We start from the raw sequence: 19775 nt of genomic DNA on the forward strand, positions 1-19775 counted from the left end.
ACCTCTTCTTCCATTTCCATAATATTGTCCTCAAGAACATCGCCTCTGTATAGATCATCTATATGCTCCTTCCACCTTTCTGCTTTCCCTTCTTTGCTTAGAACTGGGTTTCCATCTGACCTCTTGATATTCATGCAAGTGGTTCTCTTTTCTCCAAAGGTCTCTTTAATTTTGCTGTAGGCAGTATCTATCTTACCCCTCATGACATAAGCCTCTACATCCTTACATTTGTCCTCTAGCCATCCCTGCTTAGCCATTTTGCACTTCCTGTCGATCTCATTTTTGAGACGTTTGTATTCCTTTTTGCCTGGTTCACTTGGTGCATTTTTGTATTTTTTCCTTTCATCAATTAAATTCAGTATCTCTTCTGTTACCCAAGTATTTCTACTAGCCCTCGTCTTTTTACCTACTTGATCCTCTGCTGCCTTCACTATTTCATTCCTCAAAGCTACCCATTCTTCTTCTACTGTATTTCTTTCCCCCATTCCTATCAATTGTTCCCTTATGCTCTCCCTGAAACTCTGTACAACCTCTGCTTCTTTCAGTTTATCCAGGTCCCATCTCCTTAACTTCCCACCTTTTTACAGTTTCTTCAGTTTTAATCTACAGTTCATAATTGATAGATTGTGGTCAGAGTCCACATCTGCCCCTGGAAATGTCTTACAATTTAAAATCTGGTTCCTAAATCTCTGTCTTACTATTATATAATCTATCTGAAACCTTTTAGTATCTCCAGGGTTCTTCGATGTATACAACCTTCTTTTATGATTCTTGAACCAAGTGTTAGCCATGATTAAGTTATGTTCTGTGCAACATTCTACGAGGCGGCTTCCTCTTTCTTTAGCCCCAGTTCATATTCACCTACTACGTTTCCTTCTCTTCCTTTTCCTGCTGTTGAATTCCAGTCACCCATGACTATTAAATTTTCATCTCCCTTCACTACCTGAATAATTTCTTTTATCCTATCATACATTTCATCAACTTCTTCAGCATCTGCGGAGCTATTTGGAATATAAACTTGTACTTCTGTAGTAGGCGTGGGCTTCGTGTCTATCTTGGCCACAATAATGTGTTCACTATGCTGTTTGTAGTTGCTTACCCACACTCCTATTTTTTTATTCATTATTAAACCTACTCCTGCATTACCCCTATTTGATTTTGTATTTATAACCCTGTATTCACCTGACCAAAAGTCTTGTTCCTGCTGCCACCGAACTTCACTAATTCCCACTATATCTAACTTTAACCTATCCATTTCCCTTTTTAAATTTTCTAACCTAACTGCCCAATTAAGGGATCTGACATTCCACACTCCGATCCGTAGAACACTAGTTTTCTTTCTCCTGATAACGATGTCCTCTTGAGTAGTCTCCGCCCGGAGATTCGAATGGGGGACTATTTTACTTCCGGAATATTTTACCCAAGAGGACGGCATGATCATTTAATCATACAGTAGAGCTGCATGCCCTCGGGTAAAATTATGGCTGTAGTTTCCCTTTGTTGTTAGCCGTTCGCAGTACCAAAACAGCAAGGCCGTTTTGGTTAGTGTTACAGGGCCAGGTCAGTCAATCATCCAGACTGTTGGCCCTGCAACTACTGAAAAGGCTGCTGCCCGACTTAAGGAACCACACGTTTGTCTGGCCTCTCAACAGATACCCCTCCGTTGTGGTTGCAGCTACAGTACGGCTATCTGTATCGTTGAGACACGCAAGCCTCCCCACCAACGGTCCATGGTTCATAGGGGGGCTAAAAGGCATAGGTGAAAAAAAGTGACCCAGCTGGGGTTGGAGCTCACAATCTTATGATTTCCAGCCCCATGCTCTAAATTCGCATATGGAGAGATTAGAGCCATTCCTGCATTATGCTTTGGATAAATCATGAAACAGGTAATTTATTTCAGAAATGCTAAATTTGTGTGTACATACTACTGTAATACTAATTTAATGACTATAAAACAATATTGTTTAGACTTTGTACAATACTGTACTTACATACAGTGTCAGTTCTTGAATGTTTCAATCACAGCCAGTTATTAGGCTGTCTTCGATCATTTTCATGCAACCAAGTCATGTATCCACTTGATGGTGGTCACCTACGTATGATCATACTCAGATTGCCACTCCATGTTAGCGCAGCGTCAAGACATGCAAGCGCCTCACCAGCTGATAGTCCTTCATGTGATTTAGTGACAATGTCGTCCTCTTGGCCATCAGTTTTGTCTCTTACACTTTGAATGATTTCATCATCACTGAGAATCTGGAATCCAGGATCGAAAGAATCACAAGCCAGCCAGTCGCCTAAATCCTTTTCACTGCAGATAGAATGGCCAGGAATTTTTAAAAGGCTCTTTTTCTTCCTTTTCACTCTTCATCTCTCATCTTCTTTCTTCTGTACCTCATCTCTGAGATGCAGACAGGCACAATGAAAAACTGTTACACATTAGCTTTCAGCCATAACCTTCTTCAGCAAAGAAAACACACACACATTTACGCAAGCAAGCACACCTCATGCACACGACTGCTATCACCGGAAGCTCTGACCGGGATGCATTGCCATTCCAGTCAGAGCTGCTGATTGAAGCAGTCATATGTGCATGAGGTGTGCTTGCGTGTGTGAATGTCTGTGTGTGTGTGTGTGTGTGTGTGTGTGTGTGTGTGTGTGTGTGTAACAGACTTTTTATTGTGTCTATCTGCAACTCAGCGGGTTATCTTTATGGTAAGTAGCAGTCTATCCTTTTCCTAATATTTTTGACATCCCAGAGCTGGAGTTTCCATTGTTTGATTGTACCTCATCATGTAAAAATGTCTTTCAGTTTATTCCAAGCTCTTTTTAATGTGGTTGTTTTCACCAAATTCCAGGCTTCCACCACTGCCTAGAGCAAGCAGTCTTTCATGTTTAATTTTTGATCATGAGCCACAATGCCTCTTTGTTTCCATCTTCTGTTGAAAGCTTCCTTAACAGTAGTCTTCTGGAATATTGCTACATAATTTCAGTATCGAGAAGACTTTTTTTAATTGCAGATTGAAAATTCAATATTATCATTTGTAAAACAAATCCAAAATCATCCAGGATCCTGGCTGATTTCTGTAACAACATTTTTGAAAACCGTGGAAGGGGTGTATTGTAGTGTCCCTTAAAGTTAGCACAGTAACCCGTTCTGTACTAACCTATAGCCAGGAGCACTATTTGCTATTTTAAAGGCTGCGATTGTCTCTGGCAAAGCTTTCAAAATAAGGCCTGTTTCATCTGTGTTGTATAAAAATTCAGGGTCATAAGATTCTGCTTCAATTTTTGATTTTCCAATAAACTTTTCTGCTGCTTTTTGGTCTGCTGATAGCTTTTGACCACTTAACTCCACCTCACAAATACTGTACCTTGCCAAGAAATTCCATAGCCAACCATTGGTCACTTTCAATGAAGTCAAACTATCGATTTTCTCAGCTAAAAGTTTTCCTTTTTTGCAGACAATCAGGTCTGAAAAATGGTTTCCAAATGCTCACTACTGCAAAAGCACTTGAATGTGGCATCTTGAAGCTCTTTGTTTTCTGCTGTTTTTATCATTTTTTCTCAACAAATTCACACCTTCATTCTCAAGGACAGTCACAAGGTTTAAAAATGAGGGCTTGTTTTCCTTTATATCTGAAATTGTTGATGTTCCCATGCTAAACATGTCAGTTAACTACTTACCACTCATGTCTTTAAGCATTCAAGGACTTCTATTTTTTCCGCCAATAATAAGACAGTGTTTTTTCTTTTAGAAGACATGTGCTACACAGTAAATAAAAAAAAAAAAAAAGCACAAAATGAAACAAAAGACTGTTAACATGGAATGTATAGCAACAAATTAGTATGTACGTTAAGGTCACCACACAGACTGATGTAGGTCGCACTGAAGACAGGCACCACAATCATGGAAATATACACTACTGGCCATTAAAATTGCTACACCAAGAAGAAATGCAGATGATAAACGGGTATTCATTGGACAAATATATTATACTAGAACTGACATGTGATTACATTTTCACATAATTTGGGTGCATAGATCCTGAGAAATCAGTACCCAGAACAGCCACCTCTGGCCGTAATAATGGCCTTGATGCGCCTGGGCATTGAGTCAAACAGAGCTTGGATGATATGTACAGGTACAGCTGCCCTTGCAGCTTCAACATGATACCACAGTTCATCAAGAGTAGTGACTGGCGTATTGTGACAAGCCATTTGCTCGGCCACCATTGACCAGACGTTTTAAATTGGTGAGAGATCTGGAGAATGTGTTGGCCAGGGCAGCAGTCGAACATTTTCTGTATCCAGAAAGGCCTGTACAGGACCTGCAACATGCGGTCATGCATTATCCTGCTGAAATGTAGGGTTTCGCAAGGATTGAATGAAGTGTAGAGCCACGGGTTGTAACACATCTGAAATGTAACGTCCACTGTTCAAAGTGCCGTCAATGCGAACAAGAGGTGACCGAGATGTGTAACCAATGGCACCCCATACCATCACGCCAAGTGATATGCCAGTATGGCAATGACGAATACACGCTTCCAATGTGCGTTCACCACCATGTCGCCAAACACGGATGTGACCATTGTGATGCTGTAAACAGAACCTGGATTCATCCAAAAAAATGATGTTTTGCCATTCGTGGACCCAGGTTCGTCATTGAGTACACCATCGCAGTTGCTCCTGTCTGTGATGCAGCGTCAAGGGTAACCGCAGCCGTGGTCTCCGAGCTGATAGTCCATGCTGCTGCAAACGTCATCAAACTTTTGGTGAAGATGGTTGTTGTCTTGCAAATGTCACCATCTGTTGACTCAGGGATCGAGACGTGGCTGCACGATCCGTTACAGCCATGCAGATAAGATTCCTGTCTTCTCGACTGCTAGTGATATGAGGCCGTTGGGATCCAGCAAAGCGTTCCTTATTACCCTCCTGAAGCCACCGATTCCATATTCTGCTAACAGTCATTGGATCTCGACCAACGCAAGCAGCAATGTCACGATACGATAAACCTCAATTGTGATAGGCTACAATCTGACCTTTATCAAAGTTGGAAACGAGATGGTACGCATTTCTCCTCCTTACATGAGGCATCACAACAACGTTTCACCAGTCAATGCCGGTCAACTGGTGTTTGTGTATGAGAAATCGGTTGGAAATGTTCCTCGTGTCAGCACGTTGTAGGTGTCGTCACCGGTGCCATCGTTGTGTGAATGCTGTGAAAAGCTAATCATCTGAAACTTTTGTAAGTGTTAGTTGGCAAGCTTATGAAGGGTGTTAGTCATTCTTTCAATTAATATTTATGTAAACATAACAAATAAGATCTTAATTTTGATGGCATGTCTGCCCAAAGAAAGTACTTTTCAAGAACAGCATTCTGCGATCTGATTTTTACTTTTTGAAAAAATACAACTCAAAAATATTCGCTCAGGTGAACAAACAATATGCCAGTTGAATTTTACAGTCCAGGTGAGTTTTGAACTCATGACCCTCCATGCAACAGTTAAGTATCATAACCACTACACCATGGTGCTACTCATAGTAGCATGAACCATGCTAGTTTTTATGTGCAGGTGCAAAAGTTTAAAACTGGATGCTAAAGGGTAATCACTGACAAACCTTGCTTGCGGGTGTACAGTTGCAGTATTTATCTCGACATTACAAGCTTGCGTTGATTCACTTATCCAGGAATGCTAATGACTTACTGTTCAACAAATTACTGACAAGGGAACATTGCCGAGTGTCAATAAATGATATTGAAGAAACATGGCGGGTGTGTAGAGAGGGCAAAATAATGCAGTATGTGTTTTTTTTTGTTTGTGAACACGTTCACTTTTAAGGGGTAAAAAACACTGGAAGCTTTAATTTGGTATATTAGATTTGGAGGGAATATCTTTGAAATGATGTTTTACAAAAAGTGTTTCTCATATAAAAGTTGACTTGTAATTAACGTTCATGAAGAAAACTGTATAATCAAATTTTGTAATAATTTGAAATTTTTCAACATACCCCACCACCATTAATTAATTTTGAAGAAAACTTTTTTTACTACACACATTAAAGAAGTGACCAAGCTACGTATATCCACATGTAATGAAGCTGCTTTCTGAAATACCATTTTTGGAGAGTAAGATGTGCACAATATGCTATCAGAGTATTTTAAGCGTACCTAATTAAAATATGTAAACATTCGTTATTAGCCTAGTTATTTATTTCACTTCTATTTGTTTTATGTTTTAAATTGTTGTTTTACCTCCTACATTCATTTTTATTTTTTAGTTTACCATTTCACATGTGGGTATTATGTTAATTGAATGTAGTAAGTAACTCATTATTACAACACAAAATTATTACAATAACAATAATCTGTAAATGAATGCATAAAATTTTTTACTTACACCTTGCACATAAAATGAGTGAAGTTTCTTCACATAATATACACAACAGATAACACAATATAAAACAAAATTCAGCAGGATTTCAAATTGTTATGGATGATCCTGTAAATATCCTTGTTTGTATCAGGCATATTTCGGTACATTGGTAAGCCTCGGTGGAGAGAATTGATTATGTACTGGAGACTGCAGTTTGATTATGTTATTTCTCAAGTGGAGATTGACATCACAATCATATCAGAGGACCGGTAAAAAAGTGGTTTGAGTCTTATCTGGAAAAGAGGATGCAGGTGGTTGAAATTACAGCACCAAATATTAATCAAAAAATTAAACTAAGATCAGATCCAAGGGAGGTCACAGTAGGAGTACCCCAAGGAAGTGTATTAGGCCCTTGCTGTTCCTCGTTTGTATTAATGATATTCGAGTGTCAGAGAGAAAAGCTATAATCATGTTATTTGCTGATAATACTAGTTTAATAGTTAGTGATATGAAGCAGTCATTGCACAGTACTGTGGACCATGTCCTACAAGATATACAAAAATGGTTTAGTGCTAACAAGCTAACACTGAATGCAAAAAAACTAATTATGTGCAATATGGAAAAATAAGTGAACATGACAACCTAAACCCCACCATGAAGGGCAAACAACTTGGAAGAGTACAGTGTTCAAAATTCCTGGGTATGCACATTGATGAGAAGATTAACTGGAAGGACCATGTGGTGAGCTTAGCACTAAAACTAAATTCAGCATGTTTTGTACTTAGAATAATTTCAAGAGTTTGTAGTAATGACTGTACCAGATTAGTATATTTTGGCTATTTTCAGTCCATTGCATCCTATGGGATAGTATTCTGAGGAAAAACAAATTGTTGTCTAAATGAGATTTTCAAATTACAAAAACGCACTATTCGGATAATGACCCAGAGCCCACCTCAAACGCATTGTAGGCCCCTTATTAAAGCATTGAAAATTTTAACAATTCCATCATTATACATTCTGAAATGTCTGTTGGTGATCAAAAGAAATCAGGACAAAATGAAAACCAATACAGACTACCATAATTACGATACACGGAAATGGAAAGATCTCCACATACAAGCTGTAACAAGGACCCGAAGTCAGAAACATGTATGTAATCAAGGCATCAAACTTTTTAATGCACTACCAAAACATATCAAAGAGCTGGAAAATGAGGATAAATTTAAAACTGTTATAAAGAACCACATGATTGGCAAATGTTATTACAGCATAAGTGAATATCTCTGCACAACTGTATAAGAATATATGTTTACGTTAATGTGACAAATGAAATTACATCAGTGAATATGTCTGTCAAGCACATAAGAAATTATGTTATAAAAACACTTATTAGTTGTATATTGTATTAAAGATAAGATAGATTCATATTAATTCAGCACAGATAACAATTTTGTAAAGATATTATATAGTTGTTAAAATGTATCCTGACAAATCCTATATCACAAATTTGATCATTGGGATGATAATAAATAAATAAATACATGCCATGGCTGTACCTTGAGCCATTTGAGGCCTTTAGGGTCACCAGTTATTTCTTGTCCTCAGGTACAATGCTCAGAACTGTTTTTTCCACTCACTGACCACCCACTGTTTCATAGTTTTAAAAGAAACTAATGGAGAGTTTGGACCAAAAATTTGAGAATCTTTTTTTTGAAACCCCAAATGTCTTTGTGTCAGCATTGATATCTGGTAAACAAATGTCTGACCAGGCAAAAGATATTTGAAAGATATTTTCTTTCCTAGTGAGAGAGAAATATCAGTATTATTGTTAGATTCTTGCGGTGGTTAATGTCAAAGAACTGCTTAGAGCATCATATCTTAGGACAAGGAACTTATTCATCTGCTGATCCCAAAGGGATTGACAGCACAGGTAAAGTCGTGAGATGTATACGGCTTTTACAGCTTTCAGTGTTGCAAGAACTTTTTGAGGATATTTTTGAATGTAGTTCTGTTGAATGATTATGATTTCAATCTCCGGTTGAGAAACAGTATCATCAAGCTGCAGTCACAACTACATAACCAATTCTCTTTGCCAAGGCATACCAATGTCTTGAAATATGCCTGATACAATTAAGGATATTTAGAGGTTCTCTGTCGTGTATACTGTGTGAAGAAATTATGTTCATTTTATGTCCATAGTGTAAGAAAATGTTAGTTTTTAAGCATTTATTTACAGGTTATCATTATCATAATGATTTCTTCTTGTAATTATGAGCTGCTTAATATTTTCAATTACCAATTACACATATGTGAAACGGTAAACAAAAAGACAAGAAGAAAAGAAAAATGAATGTAAAACATAAAATAACAATTTAAAACAAATATGAATAAAATAATAACTAGACTAAAAATGAATGTTTAGATATTTTAATTAGGCACACTCAAAATACTCTTGACAGCACATTGTGTACAGCTTATTTTCCGAAAGTGGTATTTCAGAAATCAGCTTTATTACCAGTGGGTGTATGAAACTTGAAAGCTTCCCCAATTTGTGTTGTAAAACAGTTTTCATTTTTCAAAATTAGTTAATGGTGATGAGGTATTTTGCAAAATTTTAAATTAATACAAAATTTAGCTATACACTTTTCAAACATGTTACTTACATATCAACTTTTCTCCTCTCTTATTCCCGTTTGCACATACTAACCTAACTTAATTTAGCCACACTTGCTGTTCCCCCTTCTTCCTATGTATCCATTCACCGAATTGCTACCTATGTTATAATCTTTTTATTTATTTTTATCTTTTATTTCATTGTGTTTTCACATTGATTTCAGTTTGCTTTCACCTTTTACTATTGGCCTGCTCCCTGAGGTTTCATCGTGTTTCCCCATACTTCATCGATTCTGTCCTTTTCGTGATTTTTCCCACATATTTACGCATATATTTGTGAATTTGTAGCACATATTTCTACACTGTTTATGTATTTTTAGACGTTTGTATCCTCCACCATGGACCCTTGCTCTTCCATTTGTGCCAATAATTACAAGTTTCCTTATCCCTTACCACAATCCAGTTTCACATACTGTTCCTGCCATACCATCAAGTTATCCATCTCCTGCTGCAACTCCTCCTTTCACAATGACCTCCATCTGTTGAGATTCTGCCAGTCTTTAACACTCACTAACATAATACTGAAAAACCATGTAAATCAGAGCAAAACATCTTTGCAATACCTCCTTTCCATCCATAAAATTTTCCTTCTGTGCAAGCCCAAATTCTTGGTTCTCACCTCACACACTGAAACTCTTGCCTTCCACTAACTAGGGCAGCATGCCCAATGCCATCTCAAATTCCTACTCCTACCTTGGACTACAACGGTCCACGACCTCTACAACAGCTTCCAAACTTCCCCCACATTCCCTTATAGCTGACAAACCCTGTCTCGCAGCTCACTCTCAGAAACTCCCTCCCACCACCATACAGAGTCCAGAATGTAAACAGACCTAAAACACAGTCTTGAACCTTTCCTCCAAAAGCCTTAGGCCCTTGGAAACACCTACTCTTTCCCCTCTGTTATTCCAGTGTACTTATATGGGAAACATTTTTTTATAAATCATCATTTCAAAAATATTTGAGGACAGAAATTCTTCTGGAAAACCTGAAATCCTCAGGGAATTACATTTTACATAGAAAAATCAGGGAAATCTCAGGGAATCTCAATAATTTCACAAAATCTCAGGAAATTCTGTGTTCTGATGTAGCATTGAAATTGAATTTTATTGAGTTTTATACATCACAAATTTTGAAACACTGAATATCTCAAAATATGTTAATCATGTGAATATTATTCTATTTAAATTATCAATGTTTTGCACTTAAACTACTGTTTACGGTTGTGTACAGCTCAGCCGATAGGAAAGAAAAGTCATTATTGTGGTATGCTGTCTCCACCTTCACCATCAATTTATATGGAGGTTCTTGACACTAGTCTTTCTCCTCACACCTGGAATTCTCAGGGAATTTTTTTTTCCAAGTTTGATTAGACATCATATATTAACTTCAGATCTAGTATACCAAATTACACTTCAGCTGTGTTTTACCTCTTAAAAGAGAGACTGAGCACAAACAAAAAATATGTGTTGCTGCCTCTACACACCTGCCAAGTTTCATTGATATTGTTTATTTACAGTTGGGCATGTTCCCTTGTGAGCTGACAAGTCATTTCAATAGTGAAGGTGATGCATTTTTGGACAGGATTTTAACCTGTGGTGAATCTTGGATACATTATTCTGAGTCAGAGTCCAAACATCAAAGCATGTCATGGAAGTTGCCTGTCCATAAGAAATTCAAAATGCCACCATTACTTGTAAAGATAATGTTCACCATATTCTGGAGAGATCGTGGTTGTATTTTCTGCAGTTTTTCGAGGAGAAATGCACTAACAAGAGTCTGTGCTACCCAGATGTGATTGAGAACAAAGAAAAACACACGCTGAAGAGAAAATGTCTTGGCTGGCAGAGGAAAGGCGTGCTTTTTCTTCAAAACATCGCTTGCTCTCATATGACGCAACTGTTGCTAGAAACTATTGGCAAAGTGGGTAAGGAGGTTCTACGTCATCCTTCTTACAGCCTTGACCTTGTTCCTTTTTGATTATCATGTGTTTGGTACAATGAAAGAAGTTTTGCGTGGCATCAGGTTCACCAGCAATGAAGAGGCAAAGCATAAAGAATACTTCACTGAGGGGATAATAAGACTTGTAAGAAAATGGGATAAGTATGTAGAAGTTAATGGGAATCACACGGAAAAAAGCCAAAATATTGTATTTATTTAATAAACCATTCTTTCCGTAAATCAGCTTGTTTAATTATTGGATGACTCTTGTAATAAGTCTCTCAAGGATTGACAGTTCTGCTAACATGTAATTCATGTTTGTAATATGTTGATGTAAAAACCACTACAAAAATGCCAAAATAAAAAATTGAACAAAACTGTTATGTTATGTAAATGAAACTATTACATTTGATTTGGGGAGTACAAATCTGAAATTAGTTTTATCAAGTCAAATTACTTTGAAAGTTAATGATGTATTTTTGTACATTTTAATTAATTAAATATGTATTTTATACAGGGTCCAATCATTTTAATGTGGCCGACACCTATGATCAACATCAGTGTATTAGCGCGCAATAACCGCCCACAGACGGCAGATGGCAGCACTAGCAGTGCAGGTTATATGAAGTATGTTGGGAAGGAGGGGAGGGGGAGACCATGGAGAATAGTGCATTCATTGTTGTAATGTAGAAATGGAAGGATGTATCTTATGTGCAAAAGGATATGATCATTGGCTTTCAGGTCAAGGATGGAAGAATTTCTCAAGTGGCTAAGTCTGTCAACTGTATGTGTGGCACCGTCGAAGTATACCATGCATGGCTTAAGGGTGGCATTCAAAAACAGCATGGAGGCAGCTGTGGTGCACCATGGACTATAAATGACAGGGGTGAATAACAGATACAGAATGTGTATGAATGAATAGAAATGCAACTGTTGAGCAACTGACCACCCAGATGAACTGAGGGGCTACCAACAGTGTATCCTCAATGACAGTTATGTGAATTTTGCTGCATATGTGCCTATATGGCAGGCACCTGATTCATGCACCCATGCTGACTGCTGTTCATTGGGGATGAAGGCTGGAATTTACTCACCAGTATTGCAGCTGGATGTCCACTGAGTGGTGACAGGTGGCCTATTTCAGGTGAATCACATTTTATGCTCCATCGGACAGATAGCCATTGACATGTACAGTGTAAAGCATCTGTGAGCACTCTGGAACAATTGTTGGAAGAGTCCAGGCAAGAGAAGGGTGAAATTATAGACTCTGTAATGTTTTCTTGGCATTGCCACCGGGCTCACACTGCCTGCTGCTAAGAAGGTGATTGTTTTTGCTGATATGACTTGCAATAACGACTGCGCGAAACACCGCTATCTCATTCGGGATGCTACAGCAGACACCCTCTCGAGCACCCCGAAGACTTCTTGAGCCCTCGGTTGTGAAGGGTTTCAGGCTGTCAAAAGAACTATGGTGCATGCATGCGCGGACGAGAGAAAGGCTGAGGCGTCTTCGAGTGTACAAGGATGGAGTGATAGTGTGCGCCGTTTCCGTAGTGTAGTGGTTATCACGTCTGCTTCACACACAGAAGGTCCCCGGTTCGAACCCGGGAGGGAACAGTATTTTCCCGCCTATGTCGCATACTAGTCCAGTGAGCCACGTCATGTGTGGATCTGCGGCATGTACCTCCGTTACGCAAGTGCCGCATTTATTGAATTTTTAAGTTACAATGGCAATCTTGTTACAAGTTCTCTGTGAAGCAAGTATCACAGCAGTAGTTTCCGTGGTGTAGCGGTTATCACATCTTCCTTATGGAAGGCTGAATGGATCAACACAAGATTGCATCTATCCTTGGGGAAAATGTGTGCCCTTATATGCAGTTTGTTTTTCCTCTGCATGATGGCACCTACTAGGAGGAGAATGCAATATTTTATACAACATGCATTGTCCATGGGTGGTTCGAAGAGCACCAGGATGAGTCGACAATACTCCCCTAACTGCCAAACTCCTTAGACTTAAACCCAATCCAGAATCTGTGGGACCACCTTGATTGGACTGTGCAAGCCATTATCCTGAACTGAGAAACCACTGCAGATGGTTACAGTGCTGGAGTGTCTCCTCGACAACTGTTCAGTGAACATTAGTGCATGTGGGACTCATCAGTAGGTGTCTGGTTTTTGCACCCATCCTGACTGCTGTTCATCAGCGACAAAGAGTGGAATTTGCTTGTCAATACCACAACTGGATGTACCCTGAGTGGTGACATGTGGCATTTCCAGATGAATCATGTTTGCTGCCCCATCAGACAACTGGATGTTGACATGCACATTGTGAAACATGCAGAAGCAAACACCCTTCAACCAGGAGGGAATGTTATAGTTTGGGGTATGTTTTTGTGGCATTCCCTGGGTGATCTCTTCATTCCGCAAGGTGCAATGGTTCAACACAAGTATGCTTCAATCTGTGGGGACCCTGTCCCCCCATACATACAGTTTGTTTTTCCTCCACATGATTGTGACTACTGGCGGGAGAAAGCAGTGTCATACAGCTCACAGTGTACGTGTGTGGTCTCGAAGAGCACAACAATGAGCTTACTGTCCTCCCCTGTCCACCAAACCCCCGGATATAAACTCAATTGAAAGTCTGTGGAATTAGTTCAATCAGGCTGTTGGTGCCACAGATGGGTGGTGGGGATAAGGAGGAGGCTGGGGTGGGGAGGGGGAGGGATAGCAGGGTAGGGGTGTGGGATGGTAAAGTGCTGCTTGTGGGAGCATCTAGGGATGAGGTGGGGAGAGAGTAGGGCAGCTAGGTCCAGTCTGGAGGTTAGATGCATGGTGGTGAAGTGGTGGGGGGTGTCCATGGAAAAGGAGATGAGTTAAAAGACTATGGGTACATTGGTGGAATAGAGGGCTCTGTAGTGACAGAATGTAAACATGGAAGGGAATAGGTGGGTAAGGACAAAGACGAAGGTTGAGGCCAGTTGCGTTACGGGAACATAAGATATATTGTAGGAAGAGTCCCCATATGTGGAGCTCAGAAAAGCTGGTGTTGGTGGTAAGGATCCAGATGGCCCCGGTTGCAAAGCAGTCATTGAAGTGAAGAACGTCATGTTGGGCAGCATGCTCAGCAACTGAGTGGTCTACGAACAAACTGTGGCCAAGAAACAAGTGGACCACCCAGTTGCTGAGCATGTTATCCAACATGGCATTCTTCATTTCAGTGATGGCTTCACAGCTTGTGCCATCTGGATCCTTCCCACTAACACCAGCTTTTTTTAAATACGCAGATAGGAACTGCCCTACATTATATATTGCGTTCCTGTAACCCTCCTGGGCTCAACCTTCGTTAGTCATTGTCCCTATCCTCCTATCCCTTCCCTGTTCCCATTCCAGCACTACACAGGCCTCTATTTGACGAATGCACCCACAGATTTTTTACCAGTCCCCTTCTCCACTGCCTGCCACAGACATTATCTGAATATGCCATTGAATTTACCTACAATATTATGTCATTGTACAACACATAGTTCAGGGGATATGATGTCATAAACATTAAGCACAAGTCCAGATGCTTTGTGGTATGGTCGTGGACACACAGCTATAAATAAATATCAGGGAAATGCCAGGTTTCTCTGCTAGTTCTTTTATAAAATTAATGGTCACAAACTTTGATCTCATATAAAACTAAGACACGAATAGAAAGAGAAATAAACACTTACATTGTCTTCACCTAAGACCATCTATTTTACTGGACCTAAGCTCTTGAGAATGTATCAGTAACAATAATACTTTAAATAAAAATCGAATCAGCTATCACTTATTGTAAACAAATGAAACTATATAAACGAGTTACTACTCCTTTTTTTTATACCTTTAGTCAGTCAGTATGTATAATTCAGTGTAACTGCCTGGTCAAAGCCAAGAACACATTATATTGTTCTGAAATGCTCTGTGTGTGGAAGCAGAGCACTTTCTTACTTCCACAAAACCTTGTAGTTATCCATATGTATTATCAAAATGTATGTATGTGTGTATGTTCCACATCTCCTCCTAAACCACTGGACCAATTTCAACCAAACTTAATACACGTATCCGTTATTGTCATGCAGCAGTTGCTGTGGGGGTAAGGATCACCTACCTATCATAGTTCAGGAGCTATGATGTCATAAACACTGAGATGCATGAAAAGCTTCCTCATTATACATTATGTTTACATTTATTACTTCTGTGTTATTAACTCTATTTGCAATAAATTTCACAGACAGTATACACCTATGGCACTAAATGCATCATCGTGGTACCATACATAGTTCAGGAGGTATGAAATACAGATGCGTGAATAACTGCTGCATTGCGCGTCGTGACATTTAAATGTATTACTTCTTTGCTATTATCTGTGTTTGCAACACATTTTTCAGACTGCATCCACATATACCACTGAATATACCTGTATAATTATACAGTACCATGGTATGACACACAGATAGGGAGATATGAGGTTATAAACACTGACAGGTATGAAAATGCCATATCATGCAGGAAGTTTTATACAAGACACTGCTAAGTTGAGTCAACATAAGGAAGTCCCCAACACCTGGTAGTGCTTTTGACAGCTTGCAGCTGCAAAGTGCAAACAGCTGTAGGTGGAAACAACAGCCATCTGTAGATCCATGAAGAGATGTTGCCATAGAGACATTTACAAAATTGGGTTGTAGAAACGTGAAGAAGCATACAGTACCTGTACACCAGGTCACTTTTTGTTTTCATTTCCAATAGAAAATTTTCAAAATGACAACCAGGCAATGTCAGGTTTGTCAGCAAGTTTTATATCTTGGTGAAATGAGAATTCTGAATAGTCTCCTTACTCACCCCACAGATCTGCACCCATCATAACAAACTGGAAGCAAATCACAGTAAGAAAAAATGAAATTGACTCTATTTATTCATAGAAATTTAATATTTATGTTATAACCTTTAATCACTAATAAAGTGCGTGGAGATACAAAAGTAGAAACACTAGCGGGTTACATGTTACTCACTCCGTATCTGTCATTCCACTGCCGGGCCGTGACATGCGGCCGGCGCCATTCATAACCAGGTGGCGCTCCCGCGCTCGGCCGAGCTGCGGAGCGCCTCTATCGCCGTGTTCGCGTACTAACGTAGCGGCACTTTTGAATGTCGTGGCACTGTCACAACACTTTTCCCCCCCTTGAAAAAAAAAAAACGCTCACTTTCGTGGAGACACGGACAGTGCGGAGACATCCATGGCCTCTTGGGAGGTTCCGAGAAGATCCCGCGGAGAAACACGAGAGTATGGTCGAAAATGTCCAGGACGGAAACTGGCGCGTGGAACGTGCCTCCTGGACGAGATGATGTGTGAAAACTCCGGAGCAGCATCCATAGGTGTCGTGGACCTGGGGGTGTGCTCCAGCGAGACGGGTCCCGGGGAAGGCGGCGTCGCGACTGGCGCCGGTTCCGGCGTACTCGGAAGCGGTAGCGGTAGCGACGGCGGCGGCAGCAACACGCCCGGAAGATCGGCAGCAGCGACCGGACTGGCTTCTCGGGCTGGTGGAGACGAAAAAAGGGGCGGTGGTACCGGCGTGGCCACCACTCGTGGGCGCATCTGGTCGTAATGGCGAACAACCATGCCATCGTCCGTACGTATTTCACAAAGCCGGCGGCCGCGAAGAGCCTGGACCACCCCTGGAATCCATTTAGGGCGAGATCCATACCCCCGTGCCCACACGTCGGCGCCCACCGGGTATTTTCCCGCACTAGGGGACACAGTACAAGGCCTGACAGGGTGAAGCAGATGCAGTAGGGTGCGCGGTTGGCGGCCATGCAAGAGTTCAGCAGGGCTGCGATCACCCAGAGGCGTGAAGCGATAAGAACTCAGAAATTGCAACAGAGCGTCATCTGTGGAAAAATCACTAAGGAATTTTTTCATTTGGCTTTTGAAAGTGCGGACCAGGCACTCGACCTCCCCATTCGATTGCGGATGGAAGGGCGGTGCTGTAACATGATGAATCCCTTGTCCAGTACAAAAATCACGGAAAGCCTGCGAAGAGAACTGAGGGCCATTGTCCTTGACAATCGTGGATGGAAGACCTTCTAGCGCAAAGATTTTTGACAAAGCCAGCGTCGTCGCCGCAGTGGTGGGCGACGGACAGCGAACAACAAACGGAAACTTCGAGAAGGCGTCAATCAACAGTAGCCAATAAGTGCCGAGGAAGGGGCCGGCAAAGTCAGCGTGCACCCGTTCCCACGGCTGCGCCGGATCAGGCCACGGAGAGGGCAGAGTACGAGGCGCAGCCAGTTGTTGAACACACTGATCACACGCAGCAACCATGTGGGCGATGTCCGAATCGATACCGGGCCAATAAACGTGCCTGCGGGCCAGGGACTTAGTCCGAGAAATCCCCCAATGGCCCTCATGCAATAGTTTGAGAACAGCTTTGCGAAGAGAGGCGGGCACCACAACCCGTGGAGATGCGCCATCCGTGGCCAGAAGAACAACACGCTCACGAACAGACAGACGAAGGCGCAAGGCATGGTAGTTGCGAAGGGGATCCGACGCCCGGCCCTTGGTCCTGTCCGGCCAACCCCGCTGAACAAAACCGATCACCTGACGCAGGACCGGATCCCGCGCAGTAGCCGACGCGACCTGCGAACCTGTAAGTGGAAAACTCTCGACCGCACGACGTTCTTCCTCAACAATGTGGAAACAGAGGAGTTCATCGCGATCGAAAACCAGGTCGGGGCCCATCGGCAAACGCGACAACGCGTCAGCGTTGGCGTGCTGGGCCGTGGGGCGATAGTGAATCTCATAGTGAAAACGAGACAAGTATAAGGCCCAATGCTGCAGGCGGTGAGCTGCCTTATCCGGAAGCGACGCCGAGGGGCTGAACAGAGAGACCAGCGGCTTGTGGTCGGTGATGAGGTGAAACTTAGAACCATACAAAAAAACGCTGAACTTTTTCAGAGTATAAATGATAGCGAGCGCCTCCTTTTCTATTTGAGAGTAACGCCGTTGGGCATCGTTGAGGGTCTTGGAAGCGTAGGCGATGGGTCGTTCCGACCCATCCTCATACCGATGGGGGAGAACAGCCCCTAGGCCATACTGTGACGCGTCAGTCGCCAGAACCAAGTGCTGACCCGGACGGAATGTGGCAAGACAAGGCGCCGACTGCAAATGAGCCTTCAGGCGGACAAAAGCCTGCTCACACTCGGCGGACCAACAGAAAGGAACGTTTTTGCGTAACAGCTGATGCAGAGGATGAGCCACCGCCGCCGCGGAGGGAATGAATTTGTGATAATAAGCAACCTTGCCTAGAAACGCCTGAAGTTCTTTGACCGTAGACGGCCGGGGTAGAGCGGTAATGGCCGCAACGTGCTGTCGTAGAGGGCGTATACCCTCACGGGACAAGTGGAAACCAAGATACACAATGGAGGGTTGGAAGAACTGAGACTTGTCCAGATTGCACTTCAACCCTGCTGAATGCAGAACCCGAAACAGTGAACGCAAATTGCGAAGGTGCTCCTCAGTGGAGGCCCCCGTTAACCTGTCTATCTCAGCTTTGACAGGCGCACGTAACGCCATCGGAATAGGGCGTGCCCGGAAAAACTTAGGGCGAGCCGTAGGTTTAAGAGTAATGTGGGCTTCAAAATCCTTGGCACGACCCAGACCAGCAGAGAACACGGACGAGAATTCAGAACACAAGCCATCCAGCTGTGGATACGGAATGTCCTCAGATATGAGGTGCACATCGTCATCAATGGAAAACCCGAACAACTGGAAAGCATCATAACCGAACAGGTTTTCAGTGCCCGCATGATCCACCACATAAAACGTGAGGGGCCTAACAACAGACTTGTAGGCAGTGGAAGCATCAAACTGGCCAACGATAGGAATTTTCTGCTTATTATAAGTTCGTAGATTACGCGTAACGGGAGACAAGGGAGGGGAGCCCAACTCCAAATACGTGCGAGAATTAATGAGAGTTACTGCAGAGCCAGTGTCCACTTGCATGCGAATGTCTTTATCCAGAACACGAACAGTAACAAACAACTTATTCGTTTGAGAAAGCACACAGTTAACATCCATGTCCGATGCCTCGTCCTCGTCGACAGGAACTTTAGGGGACTGACACACAGAAGCAATGTGGCCTTTTTTCCTACAGGAAGTACACGTGGCCCAACGTTTTGGACACGCGGCTCTGTCATGCTGTACGAAACAACGTGGACAAGAAGGAAGGGCGGAACGAACCTGCTGTTTTTGCTGCGAGCGTGGCGGCCCAACGCGACGTTGTTGACGCGAGTGCACCGCCGCCACATCGTCGTTTCCCTGTGAAACAGGCACATTGTCTGTGTCGAAAGTGGTCTGGACAGCGCCTACATCACACCACGCGTCTATTTGCGCACCAGCAGCGTGAGACACTTCAAACGATTGAGCGATGCTGAGAACTTCCGACAACGACGGGTTTGGCAATTGTAAGGCACGTTGCCGAACTTCTTTATCAGGAGCAAGCCGTAAAATAGCGTCCCGAACCATTGAATCAGCGTAAGACTCATGATGAGTGTCCGTGACAAACTGACATTTCCGACTCAGACCGTGTAGTTCCGCCGCCCAAGCCCGGTAAGATTGATGGGGCTGTTTACGACACCGGTAGAATGCCACGCGGGCGGCAACGACATGGGTGTTTTTTCGGTAATAGGTAGACAATAAGTCACACATTTCTTGGAAGGACAGAGAGGCAGGTTCCCGCAGAGGGGCTAACTGAGATAGCA

The 19775-nt window shown here is 42.1% G+C and overlaps 1 protein-coding gene and 1 non-coding gene across 2 annotated transcripts in view; both read left to right on the top strand.

Moving 5' to 3' along the window:
- Positions 1-19775, top strand: part of LOC124775752 — a 357417-nt gene that overhangs the window by 276437 nt on the left and 61205 nt on the right. The gene's annotated exons all lie outside the window — the stretch shown is intronic.
- Positions 12536-12608, top strand: Trnav-cac. Its single transcript has one exon. It is a non-coding gene; the product is annotated as a tRNA-Val (tRNA).

Source organism: Schistocerca piceifrons, chromosome 1 (assembly GCF_021461385.2).
Source record: "Schistocerca piceifrons isolate TAMUIC-IGC-003096 chromosome 1, iqSchPice1.1, whole genome shotgun sequence".
Lineage (NCBI taxonomy): Eukaryota > Metazoa > Arthropoda > Insecta > Orthoptera > Acrididae > Schistocerca > Schistocerca piceifrons.